The sequence below is a fragment of the Gorilla gorilla genome, chromosome 13, assembly GCF_029281585.2.
Source record: "Gorilla gorilla gorilla isolate KB3781 chromosome 13, NHGRI_mGorGor1-v2.1_pri, whole genome shotgun sequence".
In the NCBI taxonomy this organism is placed as follows: Eukaryota; Metazoa; Chordata; class Mammalia; order Primates; family Hominidae; genus Gorilla; species Gorilla gorilla.
The window spans coordinates 93,565,950-93,587,019 of NC_073237.2; the positions used below are offsets into that span (position 1 = coordinate 93,565,950).

At 36.5% G+C, this 21,070-nt stretch overlaps 1 protein-coding gene across 3 annotated transcripts in view; it reads left to right on the forward strand.

The window, feature by feature from the left end:
* The window catches only part of LOC134756891 (stimulated by retinoic acid gene 6 protein-like), a 50,974-nt gene that overhangs the window by 1,792 nt on the left and 28,112 nt on the right, over nucleotides 1-21,070 (forward strand). The window contains exons 2-5 of one of the 3 annotated variants that reach the window (XM_063696603.1): nucleotides 2,439-2,529; nucleotides 3,650-3,771; nucleotides 8,566-8,617; nucleotides 14,708-14,802. The gene's annotated coding sequence lies outside the window, so the exon portion shown is untranslated. The other 2 variants (XM_063696604.1, XM_063696605.1) reach the window with 2 other exon arrangements.

The window sequence follows — 21,070 nt, forward strand, 5'->3', positions numbered from 1 at the left end:
TGAGTGACAGAGTGAGACTCTGTCTTAAAAAAAAAAAGTTGCTTTTAAAGAATATTAATATAATAAACTTCATTGTCACTTTCTATCTTCTTTTACTTATTAATTTTTTTTTTTGAGACGGAGTTTCACTCTGTCACCCAGGCTGGAGTGCAATGGCACGATCTCGGCTCACTGCAACCTCTGCCTCCCACGTTCAAGCGGTTCTCCTGCCTCAGCCTCCCAAGTAGCTGGGATTACAGGCGCACACCACCACACCCGGCTAATTTTTGTACTTTTTAGTAGAGATGGGGTTTTGCCATGTTGGCCAGGCTGGTCTCAAACTCCTGATATAAGGTGATCTGCCTACCTCGGCCTCCCAAAGTGCTGGGTTTACAGGTGTGACCATGCCCGGCCTTAAATTTTTTATTGAGGCATATATGACATACGTAAATAACACAAATTTTAAGTCTACAGTTTGATGAGTTTTTAGATACATGTACACCACCCAGATCAAGATATAGAGCATTTCCATTCATAAGGTTCCTTCATGCTCCTTCCCAGCCAGCAGTTCTTCTTACTGTCCTGCTGACTACTGTTTTGACCTCCATCACCATCTGTTCGTTTTGCTTGTTCTGGACTCATAAACAGAATCATATAGTAGGTGCTTTGTTCAATGTACGCAGTCTGTTTTTGCTTTAATCATTCCATGAGTATACATCCATATTGTGTGAAGCAGTAGTTCTTTTGCATTGCTGTGTAGTATTCCGTTGTATAATTGTATAAATATATGTTGTATAAATGTAAGTATAGCACAATTTATTCTAATTGGACATCTGGTTTATTTCTAGTTGTTAGCTAGCATAAATAAAGCTTCTGTGAGTACTCTTTTGTGTATTTTGGTGAACACATGCATTTCTTTCTTTTGATTGTATATACCTAGGAGTAGAACTGGATAGAATAGTCATGTGGTTAGCACTGGTACCTTGGTTTTTAATGTGTGGCTCTTGGGCCAGCAGTAACAGCATGACGTGACAATTCACTAGAAGTGCAAATTCTTATTGAAAGTCCTTATGGACCAGGCACGGTGGCTCACACCTGTAATCCCAGCAGTTTGGGAGGCTGAGGCAGGTGGATCACCTGAGGTCAGGAGTTTGAGACCAGCCTGGCCAACATAGTGAAACCCCGTCTTTATTAAAAATACAAACAATTAGCTGGGCCATGGTGACATATGTAAATAACACAAATTTTAAGTCTACAGTTTGATGATGTTTCTGTTGATTGAATGCAACCCCAGGTGAGTTGAGGGGCATCTGTATTCATTGCCTTGTGAGAATTATCTATTAGGTTAAAGCAAAGTCAGTGACACATGTGGCTATTGAAATAATTTTACCATTTAAGAAAACTACCAAATCCCTAGAGTTTGTAGGTAGTTGGCAGAAAATAAAAGTGTTCCTGTGTTCCTGCATCTGCCCTTGATCTCCCTAATTGTATAATCTCTTACATCATTATTTTTCCAGCTACCACACCTATATGTTGTGACTGCACAGGGTGAAAAAGTTTTAATCTCTCTAATGTTAACTCTTGATCAGTTGCCATAGCCATCTATTAGATTATATCTCGGCTTTGAACAGAATGTTTAATTGCATTTTATTAGAGTTGTGTGCTATTGATAGAGGATAAGAGAGGGCCAGGTAAGCTTGATGGTGTAGATATTGATTGTCTTAATCTCCCTGAGCTCTAGATTTAACTTTTAGTCTTTCTTTATTGGACAGCTTCACATTTTCTAGGAATTTCAAATTCTATATGATGTTTGAATCTTCTCCAAGTTAGAAGGAGAAAATCTGTAATGGTCAATGTATATCAATTAAACTCTTCAGAATATGTGAGGTGATAATAATTACCATTTATTGAGTTCTGTAGGTCAGGAACTAAATGCTTTTTTTCTTTGAGCTGGAGTTTCACTCTTGTTGCCCAGGCTGGAGTGCAGTGGTGTGTTCTCGGCTCACTGCAACTTCTGCCTCCCAGGTTCAAGCGATTCTCCTGCCTCAGCCTCCCAAGTAGCTGGGATTACAGGCATGCACCACCATGCCTGGATAATTTTTGTTTTTTTAGTAGAGGTGGGGTTTCACCATATTGGCCAGGCTGGTCTCGAACTCCTGACCTCAGGTGATCCACCTGCCTCAGTCTCCCAAAGTGCTGGGATTGCAGGCATGAGCCACCATACCTGACCCCTAAATGCTTTACAGTACAGAAATACTATGTTAGATTGTCTACTTTTGGGAGGAGGGGCAGCAGAAGGGGAGATCCTCTTATGAGGAAAAACTCCAAGATTACATCCCTGTTATCGTTCCTCCAAATGGTTTCTGATAATAAGTTATTTGTTTAAAAATTATGTTTTAATTAGAATTTGATGGCTTTTAAATACCTTTTACTGACACTCAACATGTTTGTTTTTGTAGGAACTGACTAAGGCTTTGGAACAGAAACCAGATGATGCACAATATTATCGTCAAAGAGCTTATTGTCACATTCTTCTTGGGAATTACTGTGGTAATTTTTCTTATAAAGTATATTGCCCCTTTTTAATAAGTTACTTATACATTTTACCCATAACCAATTAATCAAATAAAATAAAGGTTGTCTTTGAGGATTTTTGAGTTGGTCTTTCATACAAGGTAAAGTGGCTCAAGTGTGACAGATATGTTGAGCAACACCTATTTAAATTTTATGGATGTCTCTTTTTCCTTCAGTGGGTGGATAATGTATATAGGTTTCATTCATAGTTACTGAGTAGGCTGATAAAGAATAGTATCACATTTACTATTTGACAGAGTATGAAAATGAAATGCTCTTCTTTGTATTTTTTTATAAAAAAGAATGTGGCATGGTGGCTCACACCTGTAATCCCAGCACTTTGGGAGGCCAAAGCGGGAGGATCACATGAGCCCAAGAGTTCGAGTCTAGCCTGGACAACATAGCAAGACCCTATCTATATTAAAAAATAATGTATTCCTGTACTGTGTAACTTTAAAAATTATTCTGATGAAAAATCTGGATAGGGAAAAACTGAATTTTTTTTTTTTTTTTAGATGGAGTTTTGCTCTTATTGCCTAGGCTGGAGTGCAGTGGCACAATCTCACCTCACTGCAGCCTCTGCCTCCTGGGTTCAAGTGATTCTCCTGCTTCAACCTCCCAGGTAGCTGGGGCTATAGGTGCATGCCACCATGGCTGGCTAATTTTGTATTTTTAGCAGAGACGGGGTTTCACCATGTTGGCCAGGCTGGTCTCAAGCTCCTGACCGCAGGTGATCCGCCCACCTCAGCCTCTCAGAGTGCTGGGATTACAGGCGGGAGCCACTGCACCTGGCCAAATTACGTAAATGATGCTAATGAGAAAAGGAGATGAATTTTGTCACACAGCTTTATTCACTGACTGAAGAGCTTTAAGAAGGAAGCTAAATGTTAAGCCAAAAGGAAGGTACAAGAGTAATATTTATTTGAATTCTGTGTTGGATTAGCTTTTCCTAATTTAAAACCATCTGGTGTTTCTATCAACTCGAAAACTTAGAAATCTAAAACTGATCCGTATTCTGTGTATGTTTGCTAGAATCTGTAAATAACTGACAAAAAACCATCTTTTTCTTTTTTTCTTTTTTGTTTTTTTTTTTGAGACGGAGTCTCACTCTGTTGCCCAGGCTGGAGTACAGTGGCACAATCTTGGCTCACTGCAACCTCTGCCTCCCAGGTTCAAGCGATTCTCCTGCCTCAGCCTCCTGAGTAGCTGGGACTACAGGTGCGTGCCATCACATCCGGCTAATTTTTAATATTTTTTTAAATAGAGACGGGGTTTCACCGTGTTAGCCAGGCTGGTCTCGATTTCTTGACCTCATGATCCACCTGCCTCGGCCTCCCAAAGTGCTGGGATTACACACGTGAGCCACCATGCCCAGCCAAAAACCCATCTTTTTCCACATAGTTGCTGTTGCTGATGCAAAGAAGTCTCGCGAATTCAATCCAAATAATTCCACTGCTGTGCTGAGAAAAGGGTATGCAATAGCTACTCTTTTTGTTGAGCTTGGACTATAAATAGGAGACATGTAATTTGTCGAATGAGTTCAGTGTAAGCTTTATAAGTAGTAAAATTCTGTACTTATAGCAGAGATATGATTCAATTTTAAATATAAAGTTACAGTTCTATTATTTTGTTAACCATAGTATGTGATGGAGATCTATACTTAATATATTTAAAAATAGTGATGATTGAAATAACTGCAAGGTATAGATGAAACTGATGGATTTCACATTCTTTTTTTATTTAAAATTTGGAATTTACCATATTTAACTGACTAGAGGACATCCTATTCTTCAACCAAGCTGAATAGCCTACATTTAATGGTGTGAAAGCTCTATGTGCTTTATATCCCATCTTGTTTCTGTTGATAAATGTAACTTTATTCTTTAAGTAAGAAACTGCTTTAATTCCTTTGTATATAAGAATAAGCAAGTATGTACAATTAAAGTGAAATTCCTTCTGAAGTAAGTTCTAAAATTGAATTTTACTAGAAATTGTACTAGATGTTAACAGTATTTTAGAAAGTCTCTTGGCTCACTAACATATGCTTAAAATAAATTTTTTCTTTCAACAATAGAAAATACTAAGATGTTTTTATTTAGAAAGAAGGCTATTTTCCAGATCTTGTGTGTGTGTTAATTTGTTTTAAATATGTTCATGCAGGATATGTGAATACCATTAAAAAAACTATGCTGCTGCTCTAGAAACTTTTATAGAAGGACAAAAATTAGTAAATATTAAATTATGGTTTTATAAACTTATCCATTTCTGTCTTAAATACCAAAGCTGAATTTTGTTAATGTTAATCTCAAGTTAATTACAGAAACCCAATACCTGTTTTTCTCACCTTAATTACGTATCATATTGATTGCAGATATGAGATCACTTAAAATTGGTTAAATTAGCCTTTTAGCATTTAAACCACAGATAAACTTGCCATTAGAAGTAAAAAACTATATGGAAACACTTAACATAGCTCTCTCTACTTAGTCTGGCTTTGTTTTTTTCTTTTCTTTTCTTTATTTTATTTATGATTTTTTTTTGAGACAGAGTCTCTCACTGTCACCCAGGCTGCAGTGCAGTGGCGTGATCTCGGCTCACTGCAGCCTCCGCCTTCTGGATTCAAGTGATTCTTCTGCCTCAGCCTCCCGAATAGCTGGGACTACAGGCATGTGCCACCATGCCCAGCTAATTTTTGTATTTTTAGTAGAGGTGGGGTTTCACAATGTTGGCTAGGATGGTCTCGATCTCTTGACCTCGTGATCCACCTGCCTCGGCCTCCCAAAGTGCTGGAATTACAGGTGTGAGCCACCAGCACCTGGCCTGGCTTTGTTTTTTCTAATGGAGAAATGAGAGTTTAATTTGCTTTCTTGGTCAGAAGTCTGTTCATTTTAAGTTATTAAGAATGCTGAGATGGGAAATCTTAACAGTAAGGTTTTTATGGAGAAGTGAAGTGTACATTTGGATAAATTATGAGAGAGTACAGAAGAAACCCAGAGTTTTGAGAGTATTGTTAGTTTTTAATGTTATATTTTTGAGGGGAATATATGAAAATTATCATAGCATTATGGATATTTAGACATATATAGGAATTGTGAGAGCAAGAATTTTAAAATCGGAAAAATACTAAGACAGAGGTTATGAGTAATCCCAGAAAATTGTAGACTACATAGTCCTACTCGTACTATTATTTTATCTTTATGTTATGATAGAGTTTTATCACAATTCTGTAAAGCAGTGATTCTTAACTGGAAGCAGTTGTTTCCCAGGAAACTTTAGGCAATGTTTGAAGAAATTTTTTATTATCATGAATGGTGGATGGGGAAGGAGCTACTGACATCTAATGAGTATAAACCAGGGGGTACTACGAAACATCCCATAATGGCCAGTACAGTCCTGCCCAACAGAGAAGTATCTGGTTCAAAATGTCAGTAGTGCTGAGTTAAGAAGCTCTGCTCTTACGTATTATATGTTAAATTCTTACTCTGTACTGCTTTGAATGTTTGCTTTTCTGCTGTATACCTATTCAAAAAAGAGATTTTAGGCCTGATTACACAAATGGAAGCTACAAATTAGGAAAAGAAAGGTCTGGGTGACAGGGCTTATTGTCAAATTTGCTTATCCCGGTTTCAGTTTTGGTATGTGAATAATAGGGCTATTCAGTCAGGAAGACAGCATATCTACACTCCTAGCAAATTCCAGAGTCAAGTTATCTAGTGCCTTGATACATACTTGAAAACCCTGAAAAAACATGGGTCATACCATGCTCTACATTTTCTTTTTTTTTGAGACAAGGTCTCACTCTGTTGCCCAGGCTGGAATGCAGTGGTGTGATCTTGGGTCACTGCAGCCTCCGCCTCTTGAGCTCAAGTGATTCACCCACCCCAGCCCCCCAAGTCACTGGGGCTATAGGCACGTGCCACCACATCTCACTAAATTTTGCTCTTTTTTTTCCGCAGAGACAGGGTTTCGCCCTGTTACAAAAGCTGGTCTTGAACTCCTGGGCTAAAGCGATCCACCTGCCTCAGCCTCCCAAAGTGTTGGGGTTACAGGCGTGAGCCTTTATGCCTGACCTCATCCTCTACATTTCTAGGCCTTATTACTATTAAGAGCAATAGAAAAGTTTCCTGCCTAAATTCCTTTCTTTTTTTTTTCTTCTTTTTGGACCTGGGGGCACAGAGCCTTACTCTCACCCAAACTCGAGTGCAATGGCACTATCATAGTTCACTGCAGCCTTGAATTCCTGGGCTCAAGCTGTCCTTCTGCCTCTGCCTCCTGAGTAGCTGGGAATACAGGCATGTACCATCACACTAAGCTAATTCATTAAACATTTTTGTGTAGAGATGAGGTCTCGCTACATTGCCCAGACTGGTCTCTGAACTCCTGGCCTCAAGTGATCCTACTGCCTTGGCCTCCCAAAGCACTGGCATTACAGACATGAGCCACAGCACTTGGCCCCTAAATTCTTTTCTTGAGTTTTCTTTCTTTCTTTCCTTTCTTTCATTTTCTTTCCTTCCTTTTTTCCTTTCTCTCTTTCTGTTTTTTTTTTGAGACAGAGTCTCACCCTGTCTCCCAGGCTGGAGTGCAATGGTGCATGGTGCATTCTTGGCTCACTGCAACCTCTGCCTCCCGGGTTCAAGTGATTCTTCTGCCTCAGCCTCCAGAGAAGCTGGGATTACAGGTGCGTGCCACCACGCCCAGTTAATTTTTTTATCTTTATTAGAGATGGGGGTTTCACCATGTAGGTCAGGCTGGTCTCAAACTCCTGACTTCGTGATCCACCCGCCTCAGCCTCCCAAAATGCTGGGATTACAGATGTGAGCCACCGCGCCCGGCCGAATAATATCTTAATATCATGCCATTGACATTTATTCTCTAATTACTTCAGAGGTGGCCTTCAGAAGAAGGTCTCTTTGGTAAAATTGCTATTGAGGATATTTCACTAAAAAACAAATTTATCTTTACATTTAAATCCAGGAAAAATTTAAGTTAAACTTTTAGGCTTCTATTTTTATCAGACAGGGTAAAAAATTTATAACTCAGAATATTACCTTTTCCCCTCTTTGTATGATAGACTGCCTGATTTTAGTTACTGATTATTTAAAATAATAAGTTATTCAAACCCTCTTCTCTAGAATATAGTGTGTGTGAGACAGTATATTTAAAATTTTTATTAAGGCCCATGTAGTTGTATTTCTTTTATAAATTAGTAAATTAGAAAATTTTGTTTTAAGAAATTTTTAATTTAAAATTTCCAGATTACTCTTGGCTGGAGTTAACTTGAATTAATAGGCTTTTATTTAGAGTACTCTCAATGTTTTTAACGTATTTCACTATGCACTGTGTATAAATGTAATCATTGTTCTGTGTCTCCAGAAGTGAATAATTTGTTTATGCATACATTTACACTATTATCTGTAAGTATATAATTTATCACCTGTAGCCTCTTGACCCCCATGTAACTTGGATATATGAGAAAACTTCACAGAATTTAAAGATGCTTCTTGGTGTTGGTAGGAAAGGGATGGGAACAGATAAAGCCACTGAGAGAATAATGGACTGAATAGGTAGCCGCATTGAAGAGTGAGCTGGGGCTGGGAAAGGCTTATGGACCTCAACTCAGCTCCCAGTTACCAAGCCTTCTCCCCACCCTAACTAATGGCATTTTGGGAGTCTGATTTAGATCTGACTTTGTTGTGTGTATGAGGAAGCTTCTCTAAGGGCAGAGGGATTGAGGGAAATGTACATTATTTATATCTATGAAATTGGTGAGGTTGACTGTAGTTAAAATTAATTTTAAAAAATCAAAATGTTTCAGGATAAACAACCAAGTGTTAAACTATTGGTATGTTTATAGCTATAACAGAGTTTGCCATAAGTTCTGTTAAGACAGGTTTTATTCACTGCTGACTCCCCAGTGCCTAGAACAGTGCCTGGGATGTAATAGGTATTTAATAAGTATTTGCTGATTAACAGGTTGTGCAGATGAGTGATGTGATAGGTTTTTCTTTCTAGGTGCAGATGCTAATTTCAGTGACTGGATTAAAAGGTGTCGAAGCTCAGAATGGTATGTAGATCTCCCATGGTATTTCAATTTAAAAAGAAGTAAACATTTGAAATTTTTTGGTTTAAACAAATTTGTTTTTACCTTTATAATTTATTTTAAATAATACATGTTTCCTTAAATGTAGACTTCCAAAAATATACTGTTTTTTGCCTAGCTTCTTAGGTTGAAAACGAGATTTGGGTGAATTTGCTGGTATGGCATATCAGTAAGAAATTACTAAGGAGTCTAGGCCGGGGCCCGGTGGCTCACTCCTGTAATCCCAACATTTTGGGAGGCTTAGGCAGGCTGATCACGAGGTCAGGAGATTGAGACCATCCTGGGCAACATGGTGAAACCCCGTCTCTGCTAAGAAAATACAAAAATTAGCCGGGCGTGGTGGTGCGTGCCTGTAGCCCCAGGTACTCGGGAGGCTGAGGCAGGAGAATCAGTTGAACCCAGGAGGCGGAGGTTGCAGTGAGCCAAGATCACGCCACTGCACTCCAGCCCGGGCAACAGAACCAGACTCCGTCTCAAAAAAAGAAATTACTAAGGAGTCTAAAATGAATTCAGGAGGCAAAATGAACCCACTTTTCTTTAGTTGAAAGGTATGGAGAATTGGCTTGCTTAATCAGTATGTTTGTGCAATAAAAATCATATAAATACCTTTGCCTTTAAATGTACTGTTAACTGAAAATGCTTCCTTTTTATGTTTTAATGGCTCAGAATCTGAGGTGGTAAGTCCAGAGTTTTCATTCTTCATGTTTTTATTTACTTAGGTTAAATTTCAAGTACCCAATATATTTGAGACAGGACTCAGGATGAGCTCTCTGTCAGCTAAATATTAAGCAATTCCATTTAAGTACTGGTTCCTCTAGGAACTGAAATAAAGCCATTTTTTCATAAATATGGAAGTTTCTAGTCATGAAATTTATTGGGCTATTTTAATGAATTTATCATGTGGTTAAAATCAATTTGGTATGTTTTAGTATGGTCAAAATGATTATTTATCTGTTCCTTACTAAAACCTTATTACATTTATTTAGGTCCAACAGTTTGAATCACTTGTAGGGCTTTTTATGATAGGCTAAGACAAAAGTTAAGGAAAATTGGAAATGTTTATCTTTAATTCAGCGTAATGTTTATTGTTTTGGGCATGAAGACCTACAAGTCTTTTCAGTTATTAAAAATTATGGTGGAATTGAATAAAAGTAACTTTTAATTTAATTTTTTTTTAAAAGACAGTGTCTTGCTCTGTTACACAGGCTGGAGTGCAGTGGTGCCATCATAGCTCACTGCAGCCTGAAACTCCTGGGCTCAAGTAGTTTTCCTACCTCAGCCTCCCAAGTAGCTGGGACTACAGGTGCATGTCACCCCACCAAGCCCGCTAATATATTCTATTTCTTTAAAAAGCTTTTTAGGCTGAGTGCAGATTTTTATGCCTGTAATCCCAGCACTTTGGGAGGCTAAGGCAGGTGGATCGGTTGAGGTCAGGAGTTCAAGACCAGCCTGACCAACATAGTGAAACCCTGTCTCTACTAAAAATACAAAAGTGAGCCAGGTGTGGTGGTAGGCGCCTGTAATCCCAGCTACTCAGGAAGCTGAGGTGGGAGAACCCCTGGAGCCCAGGAGATGGAGGTTGCAGTGACCCAAAATCATGCCACTGCACTGCAGTCTGGGTGACAGAGCGAGACTCCATCTAAAAAAAAAAAAAAAAAAAGGACAAACTACCGTAAAGATGAATCTGCTTTTTTGTTTTGTTTTGTTTTTTAATTAAGCTAAATATTATGTTACTTCATTATGAGGGAACAATGAAAAATTACAGTTTAAGTTTTAGATTCCTTTATATTTTCAAAAAGAAATAAAGCTATACAATAGAATTAATATTCAGAGAATATTTAACTATCACTCAAAGCATGTAGATAATAGCCAGGCGTGGTGGCTCACGCCTGTAATACCACCACTTTTGGAGGCCGAGTTGGGCAGATCACCTGAGGTCAGGAGTTATACACCAGCCTGGCCAACATGGTGAAACCCTATCTCTACTAAAAATACAAAAATTAGCTGGTCATGTTGGCACGCGCCTGTAATCCCGCTACTCTGGAGGCTGCAGCAGAAGAATCACTTGAGCCTGGGAGATGGAGGTTGCAGTGAGCCGAGATCACGCCACTGCACTCCAGCCTGGGTGGCAGAGTGAGACTCTGCCTCAATTAAAAAAAAAATGTAGGTAATAGTGTAATTTAGTAAGAAAAGTACTGAACTGAAAATCAAGAAATCTGACTCTGGATCTTTGCTAGCCCTGAGAATTTAGTCTAGGCACAAAATGACTATGACTAAATTTTTAGTACCTTTGAAAGGAGGTCCGTGGACCAAATGAGCTCTGGAGTCCTTTCAGCTGTAAAATTATATGAAGGTATAATGATAAATGAGTTCAGGCGAATAAATGATATAGGTAGGCTTTTTCCATTACTACTCCTTTTTTATGTTTAATTAATTAATTAATTAATTTTTGAGACAGAGACTCTCTCTGTTGCCCAGGCTGGAGTGCAGTGGTACAACCCCAGCTCACCGCAACCTCCGCCTCCTGGGTTCAAGTGATTCTCCTGCCTCGGCCTTCTGAGTAGCTGGGACTACAGTTGCCTGCCACCATGCCCGGCTGATTTTTATATTTTTAACAGAGATGGGATTTCACCATTGTTGGCCAGGCTGGTCTCGAACTTCTGACCTTAAGTGATCCACCTGCCTTGGCCTCCCAAAGTGCTGGGATTGCAGGTGTGGGCCACAGTGCCCGGCCACTACTCCTTTTTTATACAAAGTTCTGCAGCATACTGTTACTATTTATTAAGTTGAAGTTCTAGGGACATGTGAAGTTTCCTATTGTGGAATAGGATCAGGGTTGGCCTGTGTCATGAAGAATGGTAACTGGACCTGTAGAAAGGAGACAGGTTCAGAGGGTTGGAGAAGGAAGTGCAAAGTGAAGTAGTTTTTTTGCATCTAGCTAAAAAGGATCGCCTATTTATTTATTTAAAGATTGTGAAGAACAGAGCTGGTTAATTATGAGGCAGATTTATGAAATAGCTGCTTGGGACAATAGAAAGTGAGAAAAGGGATGAAATCTTACCAAGTTTTTTTTTTTGGAGACAGAGTTTCGCTCTTGTTGCCCAGGCTGGAGTGCAGTGGCATGATCTCAGATCACTGCAACCTCCACCTCCTGGGTTCAAGCAATTCTCCCGCCTCAGCCTCCTGAGTAGCTGGGGTTATAGGCACACGCCACCACGCCTGGCTAATTTTTGTATTTTTAGTAGAAACGGGGGTTTCACCATGTTGGCCAGCCTGGTCTCGAATTCCTGACCTCAGGTGATCCACCCACCTCAGCCTCCAAAAGTGCTGAGATTACAGATGTGAGCCACCATGCCCGGCCCTTATCAGGATTTTGGTCTGTTTCTGGTCCTATCCACATGGTGTAGAATTTGTTTAATAAAATAATTTTGAGTAACCAAGCACAAAACTCTAGGTAGATTTGAAAGGGAGATATTTCCAAAAATTATGAATTTGATTTTTTTGGTGTATGTCTATCAAGAGATTGGTAATGCGTGTCCATTTGAAGTAATTTAAATTGAGTGTGAATAAATGATAATGAGCTTATATTACTGAGCCATCTCATATACTGGTGGAAGAATAGCATGTGTGGTAAATACACAGATCTGTGTGGCTAGAGTTGACGATGTAATTAAGCACTCTCATCTCTCATTCTTTTTTCTGTTTTGAATCTTGCATTTGTTGATTTTAACCATTCTTCAGTCCTACTTACTATGTTCTCAGTTTGCCTTTCTTCCCCTTTCTTCTTTAAATGCTAAGCAACTACTTTTCTTCCTTGTATAGTAATTTATGAATACATTTCATATCCCTCATTCCTGTGTAAGTCTTTGAGGTTAAGAAGCGTGTCTTATTTGCATGTTTGTATGTGCCTCAGTTAGGGTTCCCAGATAAAGTACAGCATGCTCAATTAAGTTTGTATTTCTGATGAACAATGAATTATTTATTTATTTATTTATTTATTTATTTATTTATTTATTTATTTATTTATTTATTTATTTGAGACAGAGTCTCACTCTGTCGCCCAGGCTGGAGTGCAGTGGCCCAATTTCGGCTCACTGCAACCTCTGCCTCTCTGGTTCAAGCAATTCTCCTTTCTCAGCCTCCTGAGTAATTGGGATTACAGGCATGAGCCACCACACGTGGCTAATTTTTGTATTTTTAGTAGAGACGGGGTTTCACTATGTTGGCCAGGCTGGATTCAAACTCCTGACCTCAAGTGATTCACCCACTTCGGCCTCCCATATGTTGGGATTACGGGCGTGAGCCACTGCACCTGGCCTATTTTTTATTATATAAGTGTGTTCTGTGTTGTATTTTTGTTTGCTAAACTTGGCAGCCCTTGCCATGTGTATTGCACAGTGGGTGCTTAGTTCAGTGAATCAATCAAAATTGGGTTCTAGTTATAGTCCTGTGGCACTGGCGGAGTATTTTTATTCTTAGTTTTGCAGGTGAAAAAAAAATCTGAGGTTAATGGACTCTAAATCTTTCCCTAAGTTTACCTAGTTAACCAAATTGCTCAGCCTGGCCCAGGGGACATACATACACTTGACTCCCAACCAAACTAGTACACCTTTGCTTAGTTTTTTCCTAAGTTTTGAATTGAAGAACTTAGATTCTAAGGATTTGTTCTAAAGGATGATTATTTTTCTTGTCCTGTCCCTGGAATCTCCATATTTTATACATATATATTATATATATATTTTATATATATATAATATATAATATATATTTTATATATTATATATTATATATTTTATATTTATATATTATATATATTTTATATATGTCTATATATTATATATATTATGTATTTATATATTATATATATCATATATATATTTATATATGATATATATAATATATATCATATATATTTATATATGATATATATAATATATATCATATATATTTTATATACATTATATATATCATATATATTTTATATATATGATATATATATAAAATATATAATATATATTTTAAATATATATAATATATATTATATATTATATATATATTTTATATATATTATATATATAATATAGTTTATATATATTTTATATATATTATATAGTTTATATATATTTTATATATAATATAGTTTATATATATATTTTATATATATTATATATTATATATATTTTATATATATTATATATTATATATATTTTATATATATTATATATTATATATATTTTATATATATTATATATTATATATATTTTATATATATTATATATTTTATATATTTTTATATATATTATATATTGTATATATTTATATATATATTATATATTATATTTTATATATTTTATATATATATTATATATTTTATATATATTTTATATATATTATATATTTTATATATAATATATATATTTTATATATATTATATATTTTATATAAATTATATATATTTTATATATATTTATTATATATATTTTATATATATTATATGTATATATTTTATATATATTATATATATTATGTATATATTTTATATATATTTTATATATTATATATTATATATATTTTATATATATTATATATTATATATATTTTATATATATATTATATATATATTTTATATATATACACACACACACACAAACATAATCTTGTTAGATTACTAACTCTAAAAACTATTTGGGGGAAAACAAATTGAAAGAAGTTTTCTTAATTATGTCTTAAGGGAAATAAATGATAAAAATCTTTCAATTTCCTTTTTTATACAGTAGAGGGAGACAGTATTAGAATACTGAAAATAAAATCTGTGGGTTACTGAGGCTTACTTTGTGGACACTAAGAGAGAACAGTACTAAAATAATTTGCTCTTCATATATTCAGATATCTTGATTGTGTTTCACTGTTTGGATATCTTGGACCTTTGTGAATTAAGAAAAGATGCATTTTGCTGGGGAGAATCTGCTTAGTATTAGAGCTTCTGTAAAATTTGCAGCTTAAAAGAGTGATTTCTGTGCTTTTGAGAATTCTCTTTTCTTTCCCACCTTCAAGGTTGAATGAATGTTGCATGTCCATGTGTAGTCGGTGGTTGAATGTTATTAATTTGAATGATATATGATTTGCGATGAAAGTAAGAAGAGAAAGAGGTAAAACCCTGAAATTAATGAAATAGCATTTCTTAACTATTTTACAATATAATATCTAATATGTTTTTTCCAAGCCAGGATTCATGTTTTTTCAGTATCTCTGATAGTTATTTCTACCTTTTGCTGAATATCACCTTTCATGTTAGCCTATTAATGTTTTAGAAATTAAGAAACTATAATTTTTTATTTCATCTTGTTAATTTAATGACACTCTTCTCTGGTCACAGTCTCAGAATTGTGACTTTAGTGTCACCTATATTGTGAAATATTCATTTTAAATATTAGGTTTTATTTTTTTGAGATAGAGTCTTGCTCCGTTGCCCAGGTGGAGTGCAGTGGCAGCATGATCTCGACTCACTGCAACCTCCGCCTGCTGGGTTCAAGCGATTCTCTTGCCTTAGCCTCCTGAGTAGCTGGGACTAAGGTACACGCCACCATGCCCGGCTAATTTTTTGTATTTTTAGTAGAGACGGGCAGGCTGGTCTCTAACTCATGACCTCATGATCTGCCCGCCTCAGCCTCCCAAAATGCTGGGATTACAGGCATGAGCCACCACACCTGACATTAATTTTTATTCCCTTTAAGAATTAGAATTCTCAGTCTTTTGGGGTGAATTTGCCCTTGTGGAAATGTTGTTTTATTCATATTTTTAGTCAGAATAATTTTTCTGTATTAAACAATACAAAATGTGAAAGCCTGGAATTGTGGGAATTAAAAATGTATGTCTTAGAAGCAAAATAGCCTCCTTTTCTTTTACTAAAATTTGCGAAGTTTTAAAGTAATCCCTTTTTTTAATGTTCAGAGAAGAATATATGTATGTTAAAGAATCCTAGTGATAATGTAATGGAATGGGGTATCTGGGCGTGATGCTCCTGCTTGTCTGAATACATATATATGGGAATTTTAAAAATTGTTGTTTTAACATCTTGCTTCATATAGTGGTGGTGATAATAGAATTGTTTTATTTTTTTAATTGAGTTAGTTAAGAATCCACAAATCGTAGATCTTAGAATGTATTCTTGTTACTTTTGATATATTTTGTAACATATATTTATATATTTTTAAAGAATACTTTTAATCTACATAATTTTTAAACAGCTATACATTGTCAATATTTTTATCATGTCCTTACATATTCAACAGCAAAGTATTTCATCATATGCATGTACTGTACCTTATTTAGCCAGCTCCATTTTGTTTGTCTTGTGGATAATTATAATAGCTGTTTTGACTGTTTTACCACATTGCAGGCACTGTACTGTGTATTATCTCATGTAATTCTCATAGTTACTGCATGGTGTAGGTATTTTTATCCCCAGTTTACAGGTAGAGAAACTGAACTCAGAGATGTTATATAATTTGTCCGGGTTTTTTGGATTATACTGATGAAGATACTGATAACTAGCATTCTGTTGTCAGTTATTTGCCAGACAGGGTTCTTTATTTTTCATATACATAGTATCATTTATTCTTGAGAACCCTGAATGAGTTATTCTTGAGAACCTAAATAAGTTAGGGCCTACTAAGTCATTTGCAGTACAATACAATAGGAGAAACTGAGGCTCGCTGAGATTAAGTTGCTTGCTTATGGTTATACATCAAACAAATGGCACCTATTTCCAAGTTTTTCTATTTACACAACTGATTGTTTTTGTCCCAACCCCTGCTTATTTCTGAGGAAATAAGTAAAAATTCTAGCTGAAAAAGACATTTCCAGCAAATTATTTCATATTTTGTCTTCCTCCTCTCTGAAATATGGATAACAGTCTTTTTTTAATAGGGTGATTTTATTAAGTGAGATAATGCATGTGAAGCATGTAGCACACAGGGTATTATATAATAAGAGTCAATAAATGTTACTAGTACTGTTTCTATTAATTTGGGTATTTAGATTTTTATTCAGGCTGTAAAAGCAGTAAGTGCATATTATAACATATCACAGAAAATCTGGAAAAGATAAAGGAGCTTAGGAAGTAATCACTCAGACTCACCACTGATGACATTTTAGCCTGTTTCCCTCGGGATAACTCATTATTTCCTGATACATAGGTCGATGACTACACATGACACGTACTGGAATCTTTTTACTTATGGGAATGTCTCTTCTGATTAACTACTTTAAGAAGAAAAGAGGCAGTGTCCTCATGTACCAGCACTGTTTCTAGCTCAGAGTGGGTACTCAGCAAATATTTGAAACGAGCTGTTAGAAGCTTGAGAGAAGACCTTTCAGGTCTTCGCCATTCGTTGCCATTTTTTGCATTTAAAAAATGATTATAAAAAGATTTTAGTTTAAAAACAAAGAAGGTAGATGTACTAGTTTGAGCTCAGGAAGACTGAGCTATTATCAGACAAAGGAATTTGATGTAACAATGAAACGTGCAAAGAGCTCAGTAAGAGTATGTTGGGAAGGTTGCATTTGAAGATCAGGGGAACAATTATTTAATGAGTACAGTCTTGAAGTATATGTTTCTCAAAAGTTTGCCAATGAATTGCCTCAGCTCTTTAGTATCTGGGAAAGATCTCTTCATGTTAGTCAGTAGTGGTAAGTGGAATCTTCCCACTTAAGATGGTGGTGTCTGGATATCATGATTGTGTAAGAGTAATGACATCTCTTTAATTTTGAAGTTTCTTTCATTGGAAAAAATTAAACTCTGTGCTATGCAGAGGAGACTTTAGAGGTGGATGGATGGTAATACATATAATGTTGAGAACTAATGATCCAGCACAGTAGGGATTCTTATTGATAACCCGTGAATACTCTTTTGGGATATTAACACCTTGAGAACTTTCCCGGTACATATGAGAGCAACATTCAAGCAAACTACCAAAGTTTTAAGTTAACTTTTAAAGTATTTTTGACTTAAATGAAAATGGAATGGTTTCTTAATGGTTGCAATAAAAACCTCTGAAATTGGACTAGTGCTAGTTCTAGAACTATCTTCCAGAATCAAGACTTAAAACTTCATTTTTAAAAATATTGAAACATTTGAAAGTGCAAGCATTGAAAGTGAATTAAGTATAAAAAGGAATTGATAGAAAATTAGCGCCTCCCTTCTTTTCCTTTGCTGGGGGAGACAGGGTCTTACTCTGTTGCCTATGCTGGAGTCCAGTGGCACTATCATGGCTCACTGCAGTCTCAACTACCTGGGCTCAAGTGATCCTTCCACTTCAGCTTCCCAAAGTGCCAGGATTACAAGCGTGAGCCACTGCACCCAGCCCCCTTTACCTTTCTAAAAAAGATGCTTTAAGTGCTTTATTACATGCAGCTATTTTGGTGAATGATTAAGTATAATTTCAAAAGTGGAGATCAGCTTGTCTCAGCTGAAACGGGTCGTTACTAAGAGCTTTTCCTTTGGCTTTATAAAGGCCTCTTTGTTTATGCTGCACACTTAACTCAGGTTATGATGGCTGTCAGTAGATGTGAATACTAGTCTGTGCTGCTTTTCAGGTGAAACAAGGAACTTTTTATAGATGATGTGTACATAGTTACAGGAACATGAAGTGTGAATATAGGGTGACCTGTGGCCAAGTTTAGTGTGTTGATGAACACAGTACTTTCCAGGCCCTCATTTTTCAGATGAGTTGAAAATTAAAGGTGCAAGATGCAGTTTTAATCTTTCAGATAATATTAACAGTTCTTTTCAGTAACTGTTGCTGTGTCATTGCCAGCTATTGGATTTCTGTCTCCTTTTGATAAATATCCCAGCCTTAAAGTAACCAGAGTACTATCACTTAATCCCGTGTATGAGAAATTATTGGTGGTATATTACTTTATAGAAAAACTAGCTGGGCGCAGTGGCTCACGCTTATAATCCTAGCTACTTGGGAGGCTGAGGCAGGAGAATCACTTGAACCCGGGAGGCAGAGGTTGCAGTGAGCCAAGATCACACCACTGCACTCCAGCCTGGGTGACAGAGACTCTGTCTCAAAAAAAAAATCATAGTTTACTTTAGGGAATTCTAGAGATTCTTATGAAATATTTGTTTTTATGTATGTAGAGTTTAAACATGTAAATTACACTAAGGATACTATACTCTGCCCTTATCCCAGTGACATGGTTTTATATTTTTCTTCTTATGAAAACAGTTGTTTATTACATTTCTTTGCTCCTAAAGAAAATAAAAATAAACACTCGAGACCACATACCCCACATACACATACCATCACTTGATGTCTGATTAAAAATGTTGGCAACTTTCCCTATGTTAGCACTTTGTTAGGGTATTTTAGGTGCAAATTTTGAAGGTCTTTTTGCTAAAAGTAGATGGTATAAAGATTACTAGGAACTGCTAGTTTAAATGAGTCATCTGATAAAAAGAAGTCAAAGAACCTAGTGGTGAATGGGCTTCTCTTTTTGTTAAGTCTGCCTTTTGATTTTTTAATTCTGTTTGCAAAAGTAATGATCCTTTTCATAGAAAAAAGTTAGAATATATCATTCTAACTCAATTCTTCATTTAAACTGTTTTATATAATGTTATGGTGCTTACTTTAATATTTGCGTTAAAAATGCTGATTTTAGCCAGTTAAAAATAGAGGTGAGAGCATTATTTGAATAAAGAAAACAAAAGGTAGATATAAATACTATGTGAGTGTGTGTTTAGGGTTAAGGATAGACTCGGGACTAGCCTTGATTAGAGAGTAAAAGATGCTATTAGGATACTATTAATTTTTCGTTTTAATAAGTGAACTTAGTCTAGCATTCAGAAGTTCTTAACAGTCTGCCTTCTGCTTCTTTTTCTTTTTCTTTCTTTCTTTTTTTTTTTTTTTCTGAGACGGAGTTTTGCTCTTGTTGCCCAGGCTGGAGTGCAGTGGTGCGATCTTGGCTCACTGCAACCTGCGCCTCCCAGGTCTCAGCCTCCTGAGTAGCTGGGATTACAGGCATGCACCACTATGCCCAGGTAATTTTGTATTTTTAGTAGAGACAGGGTTTCTCTATGATGGTCAGGCTGGTCTCAAACTCCTGACCTCAGGTGATCTGCCCACCTTGGCCTCCCAAAGTGCTGGGATTACAGGTGTGAGCCACTGCGCCCGACTCTGCTTCTTTTTTATCGTATTTTTCACTGCTCTGATTTTTTTTTCAAGTCAAGTCCTGAACTTGATGCAAATTGGTCTTCTCCATACTCCCCTATGTGGTGTCCTTGCATACCCCAGTGCTCAATTTAGGCCATTCCCTGTGCCTCTTGCAAATGCTTTTGCCCTCCAAAGCCCTTCAGGGTGTATAAAGCCTTTCCTCTTCACAGTCAGATGTGGTCTCTCCTGAGCTTTTAGCACATTTATTTATTTAGAACTTTAGTAACTTTCTTAAAGTATCTCACATACTTCCAAATGGTCGAAGATGTGTCTTTAATATTTTAAAAATCCGGCCAGGTGTGGTGGCTCATGCCTATAATCCTAGCACTTTGGGAGGCCGAAGTGGGAGAATGGCTTGAGGCCAGGAGTTTCAGACCAGTGTGGGCAACATAGTGAGACCCCGTCTCTATAAAAAATAAAAAAAAATTAGCTAGGAGTGGTGGCACATGTCTGTAGTCCCAGCTACTCGGGAAGCTGAGACCGGAGAATCACTTGAGCCCAGAAGTTCAACGCTGCAGAGAGCTGTGATCCTTCCACTGCACTCCAGCCTGGGAGACAGAGCAAGCCCCTTTCTCTACAAATAAAATAAAAATCCCCACCGTCTTGAGGACTATACCGTCTTATACTAGGTGTCTAGTAATTATTTGTTGAATGAATGAATGCAAAAATGTTAGCATTAGTTGTATTATGTTTATACAGTGAAATGTTTCTCCACTGTAAAACAGGTGAATGCACATGTAAACACAGTAATTGTTTTAGAATCGGATTTCTTAATAGTGACATTATTGACATTTTGGGGGATTGTCCTGTATATTCTAGGATGTTTAGTAGCAACTGTGGTCTCTACTCCCTAGACTTCATTACCACATCTCCCCTCAATTCCAGTTGTGGCAACTCACAATGTCTCCAGACACTGCCATTTATCTTTTTGGGTGTTTCAGAGAAGCTGAATAAAAGTGGGTCTCTCCATATTAACTAAATGATAATTATTAACGTGTGTGGTACTTTGACTGCATATAAAGTGCTTTCACATATATCATTCATTAATTTGTTAAGCATTTATTGAGCTCTGCTACCTGCTATACACCTCTACTGGACACCAGAGTATAATATACTGGTGAAGTGCTCCTTGAACTTGAGGCATCATAAAAAATGTGACTTCCCAAGAAAAGCCTTCTCCCACTTTGTTAAGTCACTC